Below are 21,503 nucleotides of genomic sequence, written 5' to 3'. Positions count from 1 at the left end.
AAAAATATATTGATGATCCGTAACACTGCACGAAAATCACTGCTGTGATAGGCAGTCGATCTTGATTTCGTATTTGAACACCAAGGCATTTGTCACGAATGTTTGTAGATCACAGTGAATGAACGGCTGCGACGCGCATGAGGGGCAAATAGCATAACCACACATAATTTGATTAACGGCATATCAGAAACGTACAAGTTACGGCAATGCACTGAACAATGAAACGACGCTAACGTACCGAGTTACTCGTAAATGTTGTACGTAATACACTTAACGTGATAAACCTGCATTACTTCCTTCAGTCACAAAAAGTAATCAAACTTGTTTTACCGTTCACCTGCAGTACGTCGGAAAGAGTGCAGATTTCCTCTCTGACGATTTCTGCGTCCCTTGAAGGTGCAGGGATTCCATGTCATGTTCGTCTTCCCGCTGTTGTGATGATGAGGTGGATGTGCCATTCCGTTCTCACATTAGCAGTTCGCCACAATCTAAATCTAAAGCATTCAAAACCCTCAAACTACCCCCTAGCGTCTGCGTGCACAACGGTTGCAGTCCGAGAGAACACGCGTGGCCGGACAGACGCGATGTCTCCTCTGTCGTTTTTCTTTCTCCTCCGTTCGACTGCTTCCGTTGAGCGGTTCGCGTGTTCGGATGCTCGCTCCTCAGTCAAATGACTCTCGCCCAATTAGCGCGAAGGAAACTGACGCCAGTTTTTTAGACCAATGAGCATCCAAATATTTATCCATATATTGCGCAGCCAATCAGAGATCTTCCGAGTACGCGCGCCGGTGGCGACAATATTTTCGAGGCGGTGCGTTTCCCTTTAGAGCCGGCGGCTGGCGACGCAGTCAGACGACAGAGCGGGAGAGAAGAACGAGGCGGAGGGTGAAGAGTGAAAAAGGGTGCTCAAACGGCTCTTTGTGGACACAGTGCGGATGGGGTGCGCATGGTGATATATGTGGGATGTCTGCTGCTGTATACTCATTGGAGCATCCCAACTAACGCGTCCAGGAGGCGTTCAATGGATGTTCACTTTAGGCTGCGGATGCTGGGACCCTTGTCGGCTGTCCAGGAGCGGTTACTTGTTCTGTGAGGCCTATCGTTCCAAGCTCTAGCGGCTTGTTTGAGTTCGTAGATGGATTTCTTCAGCGTACACACCAGTGACCTTAGTAGTAAGTATTCAACCCAAGATTTATACAGAAAATCCACGACAAGTATTGCACTTTTTACTTTAAAATTACTTTAAATTATTTTAAAATGATTTGAATTTTTTTTTAAATTTTACACTAGTCCATAATCTGACTCAATATGCAATACCTGTCGTGGATTTTCGATGTAAAACTCGGGTTGTAGAAAAAAAAATGAAACAGAAAGGGAGCAGACAGAGAGAAACAATTTATTTGAAAATTAATGATGCCATCTTGAAAAACGCACTCCGGTGCGGGCGGCTGGGGCAGGACGCTTGCAAGACAGATGGCCACGCAGTTGCGAGGCATCACACCAGATGGCGCCGCCTTCATAGCTCTATACGAGAAAGACAGAGAACAACAAAATACGAGAGGCAGCACGGAGAAAACACTACACATCGGGGGAAAGGGCTTAAGGCAATCGACTAGGCCTAACCACAGCGTCATCACCTACAGAATTCAACGGCTAACACAAGACAAGAACCACAAAAATACTACTCACACAATGCTAAACATGCAACAACACGAACAAAAGGCCGCTACGGGTCACTGCTAAACAAGTCTCAACATGCACATACAGGGAATATTCGTTACGGCGAACATGCGACAAAAGGCTTAACACGAGTGTGGTAAGACAACGTGCAAAGATCGACAAATCACTCATCTTTCCCCTGCGGCGACAGAGCATCCGATTGTGTCGACAGCCAGGCACAAACTGATCCGACTTGGGGACAGCGAAGCGACTGGCCATACATCCTCTCCCTACGAGAGCCAGCGGCCGACTGACGCAGGCGCTCCTAGTGCCCTCTGCACACTCCTAGCGCCCCCTGCGGTGCCCACCTGTGAGATGCTAAGAGAGAAGTGAATTCCTGCGCCCTCTCCTTGCCTTGCTCGTGACGTCATCCCGTTGTCCCAAGGCTACAGCGCTTTTTTTTCACACGGTCGACACAACTCCGTGGGACAAGGTCAATCCTCAATGAAGCCATGGCATGCCATCATCACTCAGCCATGCTGCTACATGATTCAAGGACGCCTACGCTCTGGACAGGAGACTTATTACTTATTGAATCACTACTGCAAGATTCCTTCCATTACACAACTATAATGAAACTGAAAACCTACTGCAGTAGAGCTCCATGCATGAAATCTGATCATAGGAAGCATTCTGATCCCAATGATTTAGTAACTGCGACTTAGCAAAGTCAAGAAAGAACAAAATATCCTAAGAAGGAACACCATCAATAACTAATAACGAGGACTAGGTACACAAGAGATCAACACAGTGCATGGTTAACAAGGAGCGCAGAATGATGCGTCCATTCGATCCGAGAGTCAGGCAGATAACTGAATAATGATGCTTTCTTCCCCCTGAATAAAGTCACACATCTATCCCCCTTGCGGTTACTTTATGAACTAATTTAATCACAAAATTATTAAGAATTATGGCAGTGCTACTCACGTCCAGATCAAGGGTGTGGAAGCACTATCATCATTGACAAGACAAGAATGATCAAAAAGAATCTTTCTTGTCAAGAAAGAAAAAATACAGAGCATCAACAAAAAGAAAGCATACATCATAAGACCGAACAGCTCTGAACATGTCAGGACATTGCTCAACAAGCAATGTCACACATCGTAAAATTGCACAACTGCTAGACAACAAAGGAAAGCAAGCACAGAGAAAGCACTTAAACAAAGTGGCAAACACACACACACACACTCCACTTATTCATAAAGCCGTCATCGTCCGTCCGTCCACGGAAACACACACCATTCACCAGTGACGAACCATACATCCGTACCCCGGCAGAGGCAGCCTGAATCCCACCAAGGCTACGCGTTTCCACTAACGGCCAACACAATTCCTAGGAACAGAATTAACGCGTCCATACCCGCCAATGTCCGAGAGACAAGTGAAACCTTAGGCCCTCTGCGGGCCTTTCTCATAGGTCGTGACGTCATCCTATTGTCTCAGGGCTACACTGTTTTTTTCCACTAATGCTCAACTGGACAAGGTCCACCTGAAACAATAGAACCGCAGCATGACGTCATCACCCAAGAATGCAGCTTACGGTTCAAGGGCGCGTATGCTGTAGACAGGGGACCTGTTACTTATTGAATCACTATCCCAAGATTATTTCCTTTATTCCTCTATAACGATTGCATAGGAAGCAGAAAAACTATTGCAGAAAAGCACCATGCATGAGCGCTGATCGTAGGAATTCCAAAGTCTTACTAAATGAGACTTGCAAAAGAACAAAATATCCTAACACCATCAAAGGCTAAATATGACAAGCTCATAAGAGATGTCCGTCTCATCCGAGAGCCAGGGAGATAACTGAATAATGATGCTTTGTTCCTCCTGAATAAAGCCATGCACCTGTCCCCCTTGCGGTTACTCTCTGAACTAATTGAATCGCAAAAATATTAAGAATCATTCTAGCACTACTCCCACTCGGGGCAGCACTATCGTCAAGACAAGAGTGTTTCTTTAAAAAAAAAACTACATGTAGAAGGAAAGCATGTTGTTGTTTATTCAAATTCAGATTCAAAATACAAATGGAAGTAAAAAACAGACACCACAATAGGGGTTCCATAGCATAACTAGAGTGGGGGTTCCATAGCATGACAGAACAGGGGGTCTAGGCTTGTCAACGCATGTTTATCAGACAACAAGGAGGAAAGAAGCGAAGAGAAACACTTGAGCAAAGCAGAAAACCAACATCAAACTACTTCTAAGCACTCACATTCCTCTTATTCGAAGAACAGTGCTCATTGTCAATCCCTCGAGGACAACGCACACCATCCTCCATTTTTCTATTGCTACACTTTTTTCCAGTAACGGTCAATGCATTGCTACAGACACCTGAAACACTGCGTGACGTCATCACATCCTGTCTGAAGAAGGCAGCGGCAAAGACAAAGACTCCTACTATTTATTGAATCTCAAGATTATTTCCTTTGTCTCACTCTTAATCATATTCATTCTTACATTAAAATTCAACAAAAAAACACCGTGCATATTAGCGATTTTCACTGTAAAGGCTTATCACGGTCATTAGAATCACAACACCAGTAAACCACCACTGCTCTTTGAAATAATAATAATTGTGACCACTCAACATCATTACCAGGCTTATGTAATACATGACCCTTTCTGTGCTGATACATGCGTTATCTGTGGCTACACCTGCGAGCAAAAAAGCACGAAAGCCTGGGGGAAAGTTCCATTCGTGCTCGACGGAGGACTAGACACAACGCCATTACGGGAACATGATTGCACTCCTACTATATTAATGATTATTGCATTGCAGTTTAGAAAGACTGTCACAAAAAGTCTGTACTACGGTCAACTATAATATAGGAGCCTTAAATTCTACTTTCTATGGAAACTATAATTGCCCTGTTACTTGGATCACTATTAATCAAGCGCTCCAATTTGTTCTCTCTCCCCATTTCAGCCTTGTCATGCAGTGAAGCAGTCTCACATCCAAAATAATTAATTTACACTGAGGGTGGCGTGCTAGGAATTTCTGTCCTGCGCTCAGATGCAAGCATTTCTGCACAAATACCTATAACAGCTGACTTCCTCAACACACCGTGCTCCTAATTACATCTAACAAACAAAAAACATACAAACCCTCTTCACACGAATTCAGCTGTACCATGCGACTTTCTTCTGCGTAAAATCGATGAAAAAGGGAAAGGGCAACAAAAAATTGTGCGCACTTGTGCTTGCATTGCAATGACTTCAAAAACCGAAGCATACGCTAATAAACTAAGAAAAAGACACCCATTTCTTCTATCGGATAATTCTTGCATAATGCTACATAACAGCCGCATTGCCCTTGCGTAAAGAAAGCACAGGACAAGGGCACAAAAATTCCTTTAAGCGAGCAGGGAAAAGGCTTAAGACCTCAGGAATAATCACAGAGTCACCACACATCGCTACGCGGCTAACACAAGACGGCAACAAGATACTAGCGGCGGGTAAAATTGTAACGCCTCAAAACAAGCTCCAACATGCCATGATGACGTCACAAACCAGGAAAAAAGCACACACATGCACAGACAGCAGCTCAGGAATGCACAAGGAGAGGTGCTCTATAAGAATTTCTCCTCCACGCTCAGATACCAGCATTTCTGCACAAATACTGATAAGTGCAAACAGCTTACTCCATCAACATATCAAGCAAAGTGAATACTGACACTCAACAACATCTAACAATAAACAAAGAAATTCAATTATCACTAATTCCGAATGCCAAGCGACTTTCTTCTGCTCTACCTGGATGCTGACTGTTTCCTCTCAGCTAGATTCTGAGTAAAAGCAGTGAAATAAGAAAAGGCCAGTGAAAAATTACACGCACTTTTGCTCGCATAGCTATAAGAGCAAAAATAAAATAACGAGACACACGCTAATAAACTGTGACAAAGACACCCATTTCTGCTATCAGATAATTATTGCATAATGCTAAATACACAATCGCATTGCCCTGCGTGAAGAAAGCACAGAAAAGGGACACACAATTTATTTTAAGCGAGCAGGGAAAGTCACTTCTTCTCGTACAGCTTAATACCATAAAGTCTGAATTTTTGCAAAGAAACCAAAGCTTGAACACGTGACAGACACATACTAACAAACAAACAAACACTCCTATTCATTTCTACTGACAGAATTGGAGCTAAAGGCATGAACCACACTACAAGAACAAAGCACACTGCTTCAGGGAAGCATATCAAATGCACTGCAACAGGACCGGCATCGAGAAGTCATAAAATAGCCTGCCTAAAACAAAGACTTCACCAGGTTCGCGAGGCAATTCCATTAAAAACGCTCGGCCTATCCTACGGATAGCAATGCAAATGTGACCCTCCTTATTTTTTAAACCACTATTTTACACAATAGTACATAAATGTATCACTCGTGTCACAGGAAAAGGCAAACACATAGCACTTACTTGTCAAGTGGGGCCCCTGGTTCAGAAAAGCGCGCACACACACACACTCACATTTTCACACTCACAAACACAAAGTCTATTTTCACAACAACATAAATCCATATTATTCCTCGGGTCAATAATTATCCTACCGCCATCAAAAGACGGCACATACATCTATGCCCGAACGCAAAACAATAGGACTTCGTTCCGGATGTCCCAGGCGAAAATCTGGACTGGTCCCACAATTGTTCCAGTTGGATGTTTGATGGTCCCGGAATGGTTCCAGTTGAATGTGGATGGTCCCAGCTGGATTCCCAAGTGGAGTGGCTGGTTCCACTTTGGTGACATCAGTGGTACCACTCTGGTCTCAGATGGTTCCAGAAGTTCCAGCTGGAGCCTCACAGGTACCATTTTGTTCCCAGAATGGTCGCTGTGACTCCAAGTTGGGCAGCTTCCCCCTTTGAGATATCATCTTGTCCACACTTGCCATGTTTTGTTTGATCTATTACTCTGATCTATTTTAGCACAGGTATGCTCTTTTTATTGCTGTTTATCCAGGTGCGCGCGTCTGCGATCAAATATATGATGTATCCCTGTAACTCCAATTCGTGCACATTCTCATCTGAGGTGAATATCGTAACATATTAAGTACCAGAGAAATGTAAAAAAATACTACTCAACAACAACAAAAATTAAGCTAAATACTAGAAGAAAGACAACAACAAAAAAAGAAAAGGTAATTGCAGAGGCTGATGCAATGTGAAGTGAAGACGCCACGGCAATTCAAACTTCAAACGGCGAGAGCCGAGAGAGAGAGGAGAGGGCGAGTGGCGAGAGTGGCAGATGGCAGTTGGAACTTGTACGTTGTACGCGTCGCATCAAGTTGGGCTTGCTTCAGTAGCCGTCGCAAGGATGGTGTATCTCCTGTGCAGTATTCACGTGTGTTTCAGTGCGCTTTGTAAGACAATGCGATGACAATGGTTCCTGTGCAACACATTGTCGATTTCCCGGAAGAGTTTTGACGCCAAGAAGACGTAAACGGCGTAGGGGCAAGAACGCACCGTGAAACGCCAATCGGACGGCACGTCGCGAATGTTTGCAGGTATGAGTGATGACCGTGATGTTTTGATTACTATAAATTAGATGTTTCATTTTAGAAACTTCGGAGGAACTTGAAGAGAAACAGGATAAGATGATTCTGAACGTACGGTGAAGAGGAATGCGGCATATGTCGCGACCTGCATGGAAAACAGGAGTGTCGTGTCATCTTCTCTAAGAAAATACAAATGTGAGGTGGCCAACGAACGAAAGCTTCCAGTGGTCCGTGAGTGCATCGCACAGTCAGGCATATGCTTTGTCTAGACACAGTGAGTGATCAGACTTATACTACGTGGTATGTACATGTAGAGATGTATTGATTATTTCTTTCTGCTCAGTGTATGCTTTTCGCAGAATAAAAGGTAATTACTTGAGCAATATATTCATTTCTACGCATTATTTTTGGTCATGCATTCAGTGGTCCCAGCTGCTAAGTGGGCGGATCCCGGACCTCTTAGCAGAGGGGACCGCTGGATCAATTCCACTGGTTCCACATCAAGTGAGACCATCGTGAAGCTGGTTCCACTTTCAACTGGTCCCAGTCACTAAGTGGTCCCACACTCAAAGTGGGACCTGTCCAATAAACCACTTTGAAGTGGTCCCACTCCAGATTTTTGCCTGGGGTAATAGGATATCGTCACTCGGCTGGCGCGAACAAAAAAAAAAGCAAGGAATGCATGTTCGCTATACATCCAAGAGAACATGGTGCAGCGCTTTTGCGCAGCAGTTATGGTAGAGAAGGGAATTAACTTCTTTTGGCTTTTATTTCCTTGCACCCATATATTTTGCAAGAATACTATAGAGTGGAACGGGTAAATGTGAACATCATTCGGTACACACTGTAGCTCTCATCATTTTTAAACCAAGCCACTTAACATGTGTTCATAGGCCTTCACTAAATAGGTGAGCCGATAAGGACTCAAAATAAAATAAAATAAAATAATCATTCCAGCATCACTGACTGCAAGCTTGGGTACCCAACAGAGCAGTGCGCCCCCATCAACATGCCTTGGGCTGACCTTACACACCCGAAGCCTTTTCTGAATACATTCTGCTGGCGCTGGAATAAAAGATTTATCGCGAGGGTACTACAATGTCAGCTCTGCTTCTGTTTAGGTGATGAGCACAGAAAGGGTAATGTATTACATAAGCCTGGTGATGATGTTCAGTGGTCACAATTATTATTATTTCAAAGAGCAGTGGTGGTTTACTGGTGTTGTGATTCTAATGATCATGATAAGCCTTTAGAGTGAAAATCGCTAATATGCACGGTGTTTTTTTGTTGAATTTTAATGTAAGAATGAATATCATTAAGAGTCGGACAAAGGAAATAAGCTTGCGATTCAATAAATAGTAGGAGTCTTTGTCTTTGCCGCTGCCTTCTTCAGACAGGACGTGATGATGTCACGCAGTATTTCAGGTGTCTGTAGCAATGCATTGACCGTTACTGGAAAAAAGTGTAGCAATAGAAAAATGGAGGATGGTGTGCATTGTCCTTGAGGGATTTACGATGAGCACTGTTCTTCGAATAAGAGGAATGTGTGTGCTTAGAAGTAGTTTGATGTTGGTTTTCTGCTTTGTTCAAGTGTTTCTCTTCGCTTTTTTCCTCCTTGTTGTCTGACAAACATGCGCTGACATGCCTCGACCTGTTCTGTCATGCTTTCCTTCTACATGTAGTTTTTTTTTTCTTTTTGAAAAGAAACATATCTTCTGAGCTTGTCATATTTAGCCATTGATGGTGTTAGGATATTTTGTTCTTTTGCGAGTCTCATCTAGTAAGACTTTGGAATTCCTACGATCAGCGTTCATGCATGGTGCTTTTCTGCAATAGTTTTTTTGCTTCCTATGCAATCGTTATAGAGGTATAAAGGAAATAATCTTGGGATAGTGAATCAATAACTAACAGGTCCCCTGTCTACAGCGTACGTGCCCTCGAACCGTAGAGCTGCATTCTTGGGTGATGACGTCATGCTGCGGCTCTATTCTTTCAGGTGGACCTTGTCCAGTTGAGCATTAGTGGAAAAAAACAGTGTAGCCCTGAGACAATAGGGTCACGACTTATGAGAAAGGCCCGCAGAGGGCACTAGGATTCACTTGTCTCTTGGATATTGGCAGGTGTGGACACGTTAATTCTGTTCCTAGCCATTGTGTTGGCCGCTAGTGGAAAAGCGTAGCCTCGGGGGGATTCAGGTTACCTCTGGCGGGGTACAGATGTATGGTTTGTCACTGTTGAATGGTGTGTGCTTCCGTGGACGGACGCACGATGACGACTTTATGAATAAGTGGAGTGTGTGTGTGTTTAACCATGCTCTGTGTTGATCTGTTGTGTACCTAGTCCTCCTTATTAGTTGTTGATGGTGTTCCTTGTTAGGATATTTTGTTCTTTCTTGACTTTGCTAAGTTGCACTTACTAAGTCATTGGGATAAGAATGCTTGCTATGATCAGACTTCATGCATGGAGCTCTGCTGCAGTAGGTTTTCAGTTCCATTATAGTTGTGTAATAGAAGGAATCTTACGGTAGTGATTCCATAAATAATAGGTCTCCTGTCCAGAGCGTAGGCGTCCTTGAATTATGTAGCAGCATGGCTGAGTGATGATGTCATGCCATGGCTTCATTGAAGATTGACCTTGTCCCAAGGAGTTCTGTCGACCGTGTGAAAAAAAAGCGCTGTAGCCTTGGGACAATGGGATGCTGTCACGAGCAAGGCAAGGCGAGGGCGCAGGAATTCACTTCTCTCTTAGCATCTCGCAGGTGGTCGCCACAGGTGGCGCTAGGAGAGCGCAGTGGTACTAGGAGCGCATGCGTAGCGGTCGCGGAGAGGCGCCTGTCAGTCAAAGTCAGCCGCTGGCTCTCGTAGGGAGAGGACGTACGGCCGGTCGCTTCGCTGTCCCCGTGCCGGGTCACTTTATGCCTGGCTGTCGAAACAATCGGATGCTCCATCGCCCCGGGGGAAAGATGAGTGATTTGCCGATCTTTGCACGTTGTTTTATCGCGCTCGTGTTAAGCCTTTTCTCACATGCTCGCCGTAACGAATATTCCCTGTACGCGCATGTTGAGACTTGTTTAGCAGTGACCCGTAGCGGCCTTTTGTTCGTGTTGTTGCCTGTTTAGCGTTGTGTGACTAGTATTTTTGTGGTTCTTGTCTTGTGTTGGCCATTGAGTTCTGTAGGTGATGACGCTGTGGTTAGGCCTAGTCGATTGCCTAAATCCTTTCCCCCGTTGTGTAGTGTTTTCTCTGTGCTCTTTAGGAGTAGCAGTTAGGCCTTTTCCCCGCCCTCTGGCATGCTTAGACTTGTCCAGCAGTGATGCAATTTTACCTGCCTCTCGTATTTTGTTCTCTGTCTTTCTCGCATAGAGCTATGAAGGTGGCGTCATCTGGTGTGATGCCTCGCATCTACGTGGCCATCAGTCTCTGCAAGTGTCCTGCCCCAGCCACCCGCACCGGAGTGCGTTTTTCAAGATGGCTTCATTACTTTTCAAATAAATAATTTCTCTCTGTCTGCTCCCTTTCTGTTTACTTATTTTTTTTTCTACAACCCGAGTTTTACATAGAAAATCCACGACAGGTATTGCATTGAGTCAGATTATGCACTATTTTAAAATTTTAAAAATTTCAAATAAGTTTAAAACAATTTAAAGTAATTTTAAAGTAAAAGGTGCAATACTTGCCGTGGATTTTCTGTGTAAATCTTGGGTTGAATACTTACTACTGACCTTCTCCATCTTTTACGTAGCCCTCTGGTTTTGACATGTAAATATCTTCTCCAAGGTTTCCATGAAGAAAGGCTGTGTTTTTATCACAATACTTGACTTTCATCACCTGTGCGGCTGCGACTGTTAGCACTGCCCTAAAAGTGGCCTCCCTTGCAAGTGGTGCATCTAAAAACACTGCAAGCGCCGGGAACAAGCATTGAAGATTCCCACACCGGCAGCACAACAGGTTATCTCAACCTCATCATCAGAATGAGGCCCGTAATGCATAATCGGTACATAATCATCGTCATTCTGATGATGAGGCCCGTATAGGCCTCGAAACGTCAATTTTAATACTGTTTTTAACCTGTTGTGCTGCCGGTGTGGGACTCTTCAAATAAAAACTGGTGCATCGTAATCAACATCGACAAGTCTCGCCTTGTACCTTTCAATTTTCCCTTCTTTGTTACGCTTCTTTTTAAAGACCCACTTGCAACCTATCGCTTTCTGCCCCTCTGGCAATGAGACAGGCTCCCAGGATCCCGTACTGCTTAACGATCGCATTTCTTCGTCTCTAGACTTTATCCATTTCTGTTTTTCATGTTGTGGCATCTTTTGTATGTCTTCCCAACATTCTGGACCTGAGTCCTGCGTCAAAAGTGACATAGGAGAAGCGTTCCGGCGGTACACCCTTGTTTGTCCTTTTCGATCGCCGAACTACGTGCTGCTCGTCTTGCTGTACGGACTGTTCTCCTACTGTAGCCTCCGCACCGTTAGTACCCGTGTCTTGCTCCGCTTCAACGGATCTGTAGAGGTCTGGCGCGTCCATTACGATAACGTTTGGACCCCTATAAAAATCCAGTTCCACGGAACTTTCACGATTACGACGAAACGGCTAATGGGCACTCTGTTGTCAGGATGCAGCATCCTGTATCTTTCTGTGTGTCGCTGTACCCAGCGAAGGTACCTTCCCACTTCGCACCTTACCTTCGAATTTGTCCCACTTCCTGCGCTTTTCCTTCAGAATATGTACAAAAGGTTTGCTGCCGAAAACTCGCAAGTGACTTATATGGGGCTTCCTTCCAGCCCAGAGTTCAAAAAGTGTCTTCGTCGCAGCCCTGGTAGCCTGTTCTGTAAGTGGCTTGCAGTTGAAATGGCTTCCCCCAGTATATCTCCGGAAGCCTCGCTTCTAAAAGTACACTACAAGCACTTTCACACAGCGTTCGGTTTGCCTCTCTGCAACACCGTTTTGCTCTGATATGTAGGGTACGGTAGTCTGCAATTGAATTCCATGCTTCCTGAGGATTGCTTGCGCTATGCTGCCCGTGTACTCCGTACCATTATCACCGCGAAGTACAATCGGTCGTATTCCAAATCTCTTTTGCACATACGCCATGTACTCTTCTAGCTGGTCCGGAACTTCTAGCTTTGACTGTAGCAGGTAAATAACCGTATACCTTGAATGGTCGTCAAACGTAGATGATATGAAGTATCTCTTTTTGCCAACTGTGGCGGTCTGCATTGGGCCACCGGCGTCGCTGTGTACCAAATTCATTAACTCTCGAGATAGGGAATTGCTCACTTTTCGAAACGGTTTCCTCGTCATCTTTCCTTTCAGGCAACTTGAGCACTTCAAAAGCTCGTCGCAGTCCCGTATGTGGATGCCTTCCGCAAGATTATCGCGAACGAACGTTCTTACTGCTTCCGGATCTCTGTGGCCAAGCCTCCGGTGCCACGTATGAATGCACTCAGGTGTGATCTCTTCGGGTTGCAGCATATGTCTTTTCCTCGCATTCCAGCTGATAAAGACTATTGTTCAAAGAACGCTTTCCTAGAAGAATGTCGCCGTTTGTGACAGTGCAAACGCCACCGTCGAATGCCACCCTGTGACCGCGATCTGTCAGCTTCCTAACCGAGAGGAGATTCATTTCAAGCGATGGAACATACAGTACGTCGTGTACTTGTATGCTGCGAGTTCTGGATACTGCAGCACAGTGGATAAAACCGCCTCCTATGCCTTCTGATGCAACAAGCTGATCATTGGCCACAGCCACAGTGTCGGAGTTCTGCTCCGTAAATTAAGTGAAAAAGTGAAGTTTCTGTCGCCAATCATGTGACTCGTGGCTCCGTAGTCTGTACACCACCCACCGTGGAAATTAGCAGTAGCACCGGCGGAAGCTGTTTCTTGGTCCTGGTTGATTGCGCTTCTGGCCTTCGAAATACGTTGTCTTCCTCCCTTGCTTGCCGTCCAACTGTAACAGTCCTTCTTGACATGTCCTTGTCTTTTGAAGAAGAAACACCCCCTAGTTCCTTGCTCTCCTTGGCTGAAACCCTTGAAGTGCGTGGTTTGTGCCTTCAGCACTGACTCCGTGCATTTCGAGTTTTCTGATCGCCTTCTGAACTCATTTGCGAGTTTTCCCTTCACATACTCCAGTGTCAACTAACTTTCAAGACGTGCATCAAGCGCTGTGATCAAGGTCGCATAATCTTGAGGGACTCCGCTCAGTAGTAGTGCAGCCACTTGGAAATCAGTGATCTCTTGCTCGATCCCTCGTAAGCGCTCCACAAGACTCCATCTCTTGTCCGTCACTGAGCCGCGACTGGTAAAGCTTACGCAACAGGCACAGTTTGTTGCTCGTATTAATCAGCTCATAGAGCTTCTGTAGCGCTTTCCAGATTTCTTTCGCTATCGTCGCCTTGCAGATATGGATTATTCGGTTGTCCTAGATGCTGAGCAAGATTGTACTCTGTGCCTTTTGATCATTCGATATCCACTCCACCGAAGGCGGCGTCTCTTCTTCGACATACTTCCAGATACCTCTTCTTCTCAAAAGCATCCGCATCTTGAACTTCCACGCCTGATAATTGTCATCTGCCTGCTTCACTACGGTGAACTTACTTGGTTCCGCCATTTCCGACTACCATTCAACCTGGAGAAATGACAACGTAAGCGAAGCTTCGCTGAAACCGTCCTGGAGATGACCTGTACAGCTAACCAAGAGCTCCAGCTCCAATAGCTCTGAGTCAACGCAACGAAATCGGCGGCCTCATAAGTCGATATGGCGGGGAAGGCGCAAGGGGCGCCGCCACTCCTATGGACACAGGCTATCCCCAGTGTAGGGGAGACGAGGACTTGCTACCAACGGGTCATAAGTACAATGAAGCAGTGGGGCCTCTACTGCATATATCGACGACAACACGGCCAGATATAGCGTTTGCGCTATGCGTTTTGTGCGGAGGATTTAGCTGTCCACGTTAGAGAGACTGGAACGCACTAAAACGAGTACTTCGTTACCTCAACCATACTAAGGACATGACATTGAAATTACCAGTAGCTGCAGTGCTAAAGCTTTCCAGCTACGTCGCCGCTGGTTGGGCAGAAGACCCTCAAGACCGGAAATCAACATCGGGCTTTTTGTTTAGACTTGGTGAGAGCAGTGTGTCTTGGGGCAGCCGAAAGCAACTCTGTGTTGCGTTATCATCCGCTGAAGCAGCGAGTGCTTCTCAAGAACTGCTTTGGCTACGTCAGCTGTTACAGGACTTGAGAGAGGCACAGACTGAACCAACCGTTATTTACGAAGACAATCAAGGCGGCATCAGGCTCACCGTGGATGCAGGCTCCAACACTCGCACAAAGCACACCAACTTCGCTACCATTTTATTCGTGACATGGTTAGTCAAAATGTAATTCGACAAGAATACTGCGACATCAAGAATATGGCGACGGACTGTTTCACTAAAGTTCTTTGCAAACAAAACTTCGACCGACTGAGACCTCAAGTGGGAATTGTTGTTGTTGTGGTGGTGGTGTGATGTTATAAGGAAGGGGAGTGAGGTCTGCCTGCTCAGACAAGGCGGCAAGTTTCACTCCTTAGTGAAAGGGGAAGGGGAGAAGGGGGAGTAAAAGAGAAAGTATAGAGGGTCAGAAATTAAAAGAAATTGTTAACGAGTTGGGGTGTTGGATAACGCTAACAACAGGTGACTGAAGTTTTCTTTTTCTTCGTTTCATCTGCGGTAAGAGGCTCGCTCTCATTGCACGTTATTCTATTAAAGTACGTTCTGCTGACAGGTTATGGTTGATAGAATAACGTGCAAAGAGAGCGAGCCTCTTACCGCAGATGAAACGAAGAAAAAGAAAACTTCAATCATGTGTTGTTAGCGTTATCCAACACCCCCAACTCGTTAACAACTATTCCCTACAATTCCCACTTGAGTTAACCTGTCAGCAGAACGTACTTTAAAAAGGCGCATGGAAGTGACATTTAACGTGGCTCGAAAGCCTGTCTCATCTGTAAAGCTGTCCACCAGGACTCACCATGCAAAGTATTTTCGCTCCGCGGTGTATTGTCACTGCGCAATAAAATTTACAAAAGACCGTCGGAGAAAGCAGTCGCGAACGAGAGACACGAGCCTGGCATGAAGTACAAACTGCTCAGTGCCTTTTTCCTTTGTTTTTTTCTTCTCGGCTCACGAGCCGCTTATGCGCTCTTTGCACGTGGAGAGGATTTTATAAAGGTGTGCGGAACAGAGCCTTGCGCGTGCTCTGTAGGTCACCTGCGCTCGTCGTTCTTTTGCAGGAGCTCATTTTATTCGTTGCAGAAGACGCCGCAGCGAAAAAAAAAATATTGGGAGTGACTTCCACGCTCCTTTAATAGAATAACGTGCAAAGAGAGCGAGCCTCGTACGGCAGATGAAACGAAGAAAAAGATAACTTCAATCACTTGTTGTTAGCGTTATCCAGCAGTAATGCCGCCTACCAAGTGCCTATGACATAAGGAAGCCACACACAAGATGTGAACGCACAGCAATGCCTCCTCGTTGTGCAGGCCAACACGCGTAAGGCATGAAAGCCGTTTCCATCCATAAGAGAGCTCTAGGCGAAGCCATGTATTATAAATGGCACTCTGGCTCGGTCTGGCGATCGATATTGGGCTTTTTCATTGCCACGGACCGCACACATTAATTTTGCCCGATGCAGCAGCACGGTGCGCGAAGCATCGGTGAAATACGTAATTGGATTCCTGCACACTTGTTCATGGTCTAGTTTGATCCTCCACTCATTTATCAACGTATTTAGAGCTAGTTAAGATGGCGGCGGCCATTAGCTTTCTCATCTAAAAGGTTTTACGATCCGACTATATAAAGGAGTTTCTGGAAAACCTAGACGTTTCACGATAACGTTTCCGAAAACATTATAGGTCAATCGCCTGATTCCTTTGGAGCGGCTGACGTCACAATTTCGTAAACTCCCTATTGTCTATACATGCATTTCTTGCCACACAACGCGTTGAATGTTTTGATTTTCACCCCACCTTACTTCTCACCGTTTATCGAAGTTAATCTTCAGCAAAACCTTACACAGCCAGGAGGACACGCTTATGCCTGGATGATATCTTAGGCTTATTATGATATTATAGTCCGGATAATCTTATATGCTGAAATGCAGAAATAAAAAGAGGTCAGCAGAGGTAAGCACAGCACCGCACTGACACGGGGTCACGACACTGGCAACATGCACGCTCACAAGCAGGGACGCCCTAGGTAACATGACGAAAACAGCGCTACAAACAGAGAAAAAAACACACACACAGGATGAGGACGTGAACAAGGCAGCACCCTGAGTACTTTTCCGTATGAGTCGCACTTCAAAGAAACACAGCCAGCAAAGAGATGCTCAACGCGTTGCAGATTTGTGACACGCTGAAAGTACCACGCCAACTTCTTAAAACTGTAATACCGTAAAAGTTATGCGTGTGGGAGCCGCCCGCAAGATAAGGCCACCCTTGCATGAATGTTCTTTCTGTTTACATAGCCTACAGTGATCAAGCACTTGCACATACGTTGCGAACATGACAACAATCTCGAAAGCGTGTAAAAGACGTTGCTGGAATGCCCCATCAATCGAGAAGGTAGCTTGATCGTTGCAATTCACCACACAGATCGCACAACAGGCGATAAAAAAGCGATGGTCGATGCAGATTGAGTTATTATAAACGCAGCCACTATCGACGACCGAACACCGACAAAAGCACAACATTCACCTGCGCGAGGATACGTAATGCTCCCTTTCAAATAACATGGCAAACGCTCTCTATGTACACTTTTTTAGCGACCATATCAACCATATCTCTCAGAGCTTGTCATTAACAAAAACAGAAGTACGCATAACCGCCGATTACCGACACCCTAATCCGTAACCACCTGCAGCAGCGCCAGCGCCGCCTGAACTTTTCTTCCGCTAACAATCTCATAATCAAAAAACAAACGGGAGCCTTCCCCTTGGCAGTCCTGTCGTCTGCTACTTTCTCCCTCCCCTCAACCATCTCATGGCAATGTCAATAATATGTATAAGCAGTTTTAAACCATAAACTCAGGGTTGGGTACCGGAAACAGAAACGAGAAACAAAACTGTTCCAGTTTCCACTACCAGAAACCGAAACGGAAACGAAATTCAAAAGTGGTAACGTTAACGGAAACCAAATTCGCAGGACGTTTCCTTCAGTGTTTTCGCGTTAATATGAAAATTATGTATATCCGCACTATTCTTCCAGTCATCATTCACTCATTCATTCATTCGTTTATTTTCGGGACTTTCTTTCGTGTTGAGCCCACTGCGCAGCAAGATGGACGGGAAAGTTTTGGATGACGTGTTATTTTTGCGCACGAGCGGAGACTTTTGAAACTTAAGAGCATGTATTTCCGCAACCTAGATAGGCATCTATTTGCGGTGTATAAGATTCGTGACGAACTTTGCATTAAAGTCTTTAGTGTTTGTGTTTGGTGTGGCTATCCTTTTGCATCCACTATGTAACTAGAATATCTGACATGAAAGAGACAAAACCAGACAGTACGAGTTCCGGATGAGAAACAGAAACCAGTGCCGAAATTACCTCGGAAACGGAAACGAACTTCTTAAAAGGAAACGGAAACAGAAACCGCTACCGAAAATCGTCCTGAAACGGAAACAGAAACGGAAACGAAAAGTCGAGTGTTTCAGTTACCGGAAACGGAAATAATAATATTTTCGGTAACCATATGTGCATTAAATCAACCAAACTTCTCCGGCTACCACCTCACAACTCGGGATTGGCTCCACAAGGTATTCCATTCATTAGTGAACAGCAGTACTTTTAACGTATATTCCTCGATATGGTAACTGCTACAGCCAGCAAAAATATCAAAGACGCTTACCTTAACATTGCTTCATCGAATTCGAGTACGACGTCTGGGACGTACTAAGGCATTTTGGGAAGGCAAAGAAGGCCGCTAAAATACTAAACGTCCAACCCAGGGAACGCTCACGTGGTTGTCATATGTGCCATCTTAATCTTACCCATCACTAAGAATAAGAATACGCGTCTCTTACTACTCCAACGAATGATTCTCACTGGAGCTGAAAAGTGTGCAGGTGGTAGGGCAATACACGGACTAAGGTTTTTTTCGAGGCATACACTGCGCAGTTAATGACACGATCTGCATATAATGACACCAGGGTATCGTCATCCAGGTCAGATGAACACATTTTACAACAACACGGCGAATCAGGAGAGAACGACGACGTCATCTCAGGATCCGAATTCAGTCGAGTTTAGCGACTCTAGTTTATCCATGGACAGCAAGCTGTGAGGTAACAACAACAACAAAAAAGAAAAAAAGTCCCAGGGTCTTTTTTAAAAGAATGCTTCACATGGTCAATGACACAACCGGACAGCCTTGCAGTATTCGTCATGCCTGTCACCTTAGGGCTCAAGAAAGGATGACTGTTGACCAGAGGTTCCAAGGAGCTGAACATCCGGGTCAGGTCACCACGTGTTAGAAGCATACGGAATTTCCACATACTAATTGATAATGCCGTCCATGCTGAAGCCGAGTGTAAACGAAGAAAAATAACGAGTAATGTTCATTTACATTTTACATTACTTGTTTACATTTGTATTACTTGTTTACATGCGTAAACAAGTATTTTCAACAGTGTGTTCATTTCATTTTAGTACAGTGCGACATTGTGCCGAAAAAACATGCCATTACTTTCGTTAACAGGCTGTGAAAACGCGGCGGCGGCCAAATTTTGTTGTGGCACATGTTTGAGGGCAGTTTGTTTTATGTTGGAAGAAGATTTGCAGAAAGTGTTTCTAAATCAAAGAAAAAACATTCTCAGGAAGGTATTGTGACACACACCTGAACATTTTGCCGCCATTTATTCTTATCTATCGTAATTACCATCACCGCTTAAGCGACACTTACTTAAGCCGTATAACAAGCAAGGTAGATTTAGCCAGGTAGCGAAAGCAGAAAAAAAGAAAAAAGAAAAATCTGACCCGGCAACACTGTCATCTCTATGATGCGAGCGATCCTAGGTGTTGGTAGCACAGGTACGATCGTAAACAGAAAATATTTACGACGTGCGCGTTGTTTTTGTGTGTACTAATAGTTGATTCATAATTTCAATATTGTATAAACTATCTGTTGCCCTACTCGAACACATGTACGAAATCATCTACCACACGAGTACGTTTCCGTACCCTATACTTACACCAACCTATGTTAGTCAGGACAAAGCGCATGCGCTGCGCTCTTTCCCGTGTACATAACCCTCTCCCATATATAAAGCTTGTTCTTGTCACCAAACCCCGGTCCCGTCGAAGGCAGCGCAGACTGCCGAAACGTCGACCCCCGTCCCTAAGTGTTAATAAACTCCCCTTTGTGTTTTCCTGTAAGCTCTTTGTCGTCTTCTGATTCTTCCTATTTATTTCATTCTCGTGGTCAACCGCGCCCTCTTAAGCTTCTAATCCATATATATATATATGGATATACATATATCGCTCGGATATATTATGCAAAGATATTCCAGAAGCATCGATACGCTTTACGTACGGTTCGGTTGCACTTAGCAGCATGAGAGCCTACCTCGACCAGTCAACCCGTCCACCTGGAGTGTCACCAGGATTTCAATCGTGAGTGCCTGTAATACCAATCGCGGACCCCTCCCCCAAGTGTTCGCCGACCTGGTTAAGTAAGTAATCCGCTGGTTGCGGTCGCCTCTCATTCTGCTTTCACTGATGATGTCCCCCGCATGGGAGACGAAAAGTCTGCATTAAATTGTTATTTGTTGCGTCAACCCGGTGTGCAAATTCGTTGCTTTCTCATCATGACTTCTGCTGGCTTCTGGAATATTTTTGCATTGATACGCTTTACGTACGGTTCGGTAGCACTTTGCAGCATGAGAGCCTACCTCGACCAGTCAACAAGGATCGTCCGCCTGGAGTGCCACCAGGATTTCAACCGTGAGTGCCTGTAGTACCAATCGCGGCCCCCTCCCCCAAGGGTTCGCCGACCTGGTTAAGTGATCCGCTGGTTGCGGTCGTCTCTCATTTTGCTTTCACTGATGATGTCCCCCGCATGGGAAACGAATCGTCTGCATTAAATTGTTATTTGTTGCGTCAAGCCGGTGTGCAACATCGTTGTTTTCTCATCATAACTTCTCCTGGCTTCTGGAATATTTTTGCAAAAGTTTAAGCTGTCCAACACGTTGCCAAATATCGACTATGTACTGCAGAATGTGGAATACAGCATAAACTTGTGAAATTCAAAATGAGTGATGTCGTTCGATGCGAGATATGTTGTTTTTGCATGCATCTTCAGATTTCGTGAGCGTTTTTCTTAAAGTGACTATCGCACCCGGGAACGTGTTTTCGGGACCGACGCGCTAATGTTCGGCTCCGCCTTCGCTGTCTATACTTCGCCACGTTTCCCTTCCGAAAACAGCTTACATATTAAATCTTTTTTTTAAATTGCGTGTTACCGCCGCGAAGCAACTGTGGCTACATATTAAATAAACGAGTTTGTAAGGGACAGTCACATCCGGCGCGGTCGACTTCGAAACTTCAGTGTAGCTTTACTAAGCGTTCAATCAATGACAATAACGGCGAAAATTCGACGCCAATTAGTGGAGTCGCTTCTGTTCAGTCTCATGAAACGCATGGCAAGAGCAGACGACGCATGTCGAGAGCATTCCGTAATTCCCTCTCTGGAATTCGGAGGAAACGTCACTCGCACAAGACCAATCGGTGAGCGCCCTTTGGTACGGACAAGTTCAATCACCGACTTTCATCTGCAGAATACACCTGGTTATAGCGTTCAAGCTATACTTTTCTCGGCAGGTAGCTCCTGCCGCCTTCCAGTGTCGGTTCCCTTTCCCATCCCTCTCTCCTCGCACCATTTGCGAACGCACAGCCATCAGGTTGGGACGTACGAAACACAAAACACTATTCTTGCTGGACTATTACTGCTGTGAGAAGCGCTGCCATGCGGAGCTCCAATTTGTCATAAAATTTGTGGGGACCTATAAGAATATGATGAATGATATTGCTCTAAAAAATTCAGTAACCGCTCAAAACTAAGTAAAATAGAGAAGAAAAAAACGACACCCAGAGGGAGCAGTTTTTAACGTCGGCTTACCCTTCTGAAAGGCACTGTACAGGCTTCCACTTTCTCTTGCTTTGATGTGCTTACTCGAGGTTCCCCCGCATTACCGCCTTTGTTCTGGGCGCAAGAAAGTATAATGACTTTCCTTCAGCTTC

General features: G+C 45.0%; 1 long non-coding RNA gene across 1 annotated transcript; it reads left to right on the top strand.

Annotated features, from left to right (window-relative positions):
- The first annotated feature begins 7,001 nt into the window (after positions 1–7,001).
- Positions 7,002–9,851, top strand: LOC135383736 (uncharacterized). Its single transcript, XR_010420036.1, has 3 exons — positions 7,002–7,232; positions 7,288–7,497; positions 8,181–9,851. It is a non-coding gene; the product is annotated as an uncharacterized LOC135383736 (long non-coding RNA).
- Positions 9,852–21,503: the final 11,652 nt, after the last annotated feature.

Source organism: Ornithodoros turicata, chromosome 2, assembly GCF_037126465.1.
Source record: "Ornithodoros turicata isolate Travis chromosome 2, ASM3712646v1, whole genome shotgun sequence".
Taxonomy (NCBI): domain Eukaryota; kingdom Metazoa; phylum Arthropoda; class Arachnida; order Ixodida; family Argasidae; genus Ornithodoros; species Ornithodoros turicata.
The sequence above is the reverse complement of the archived record's forward strand: the minus strand, read 5'-3'. Positions and strand labels throughout refer to the sequence as shown.